The 673-nt window shown below is 41.9% G+C and overlaps 1 non-coding gene across 1 annotated transcript; it reads right to left on the minus strand.

The window, feature by feature from the left end:
* Window positions 1-218: 218 nt before the first annotated feature.
* On the minus strand, window positions 219-300 carry trnas-gcu (transfer RNA serine (anticodon GCU)). Its single transcript has one exon. It is a non-coding gene; the product is annotated as a tRNA-Ser (tRNA).
* Between the last annotated feature and the right edge of the window lie 373 nt (window positions 301-673).

The raw sequence follows: 673 nt of genomic DNA on the forward strand, positions 1-673 counted from the left end.
ATAAAAGGTCACAGCAGCTTGACTTGTAAAAGAAAGTCGCATTCCTTTTCAATATCCCAATGAAATCTACATTTCAATGCAGTTTAGGCAACAGGACCAAATTATTCTTTGAGATTTTATAATAGCGTCGATGCAGATAAACTGAAATTGCAGTTCCAATTTCAGTAAGACAGTTGTGATCATCCAAAAATAGCAACATTGGAAACCAGTGATAGCACCGACGAGAGTGGGACTCGAACCCACGCGTGCAGAACACAATGGATTAGCAGTCCATCGCCTTAACCTCTCGGCCACCTCGTCACATGCACCTGCCTACCTATAACCTTATGAATAAGTGAATTGCATAAATTATGCAGAACAGCAGACATTTCTCCCTTGTTTTGGTGAAATCATAAATAGTACGGTTCCAAGACTATGGTCTGGCATCTGGGTTGTGGGGCAAGCGCATTCCCACTGTGACACTCTGCTCACAGTGGCCTGAACAAAAATGAAGAAATGACTATGTAACAAGGTCTGTTGAATTCTGTGAAGATTTGAAGTCAATGGAATGAAGAACCCGAGACAGCAGGAGATGTTCTTTCAAGAAAGAGTTGGATAGAGCTCTTAAGGATAGTGGAATCAAGGGTTATGTGGATAAGGCAGGAACAGGATACTGATTGAGGATGATCAGCCA

This window comes from Chiloscyllium plagiosum, unplaced genomic scaffold, assembly GCF_037043375.1.
Source record: "Chiloscyllium plagiosum isolate Xiang-an unplaced genomic scaffold, Cpla_swu_hap1 HiC_scaffold_50, whole genome shotgun sequence".
Lineage (NCBI taxonomy): Eukaryota > Metazoa > Chordata > Chondrichthyes > Orectolobiformes > Hemiscylliidae > Chiloscyllium > Chiloscyllium plagiosum.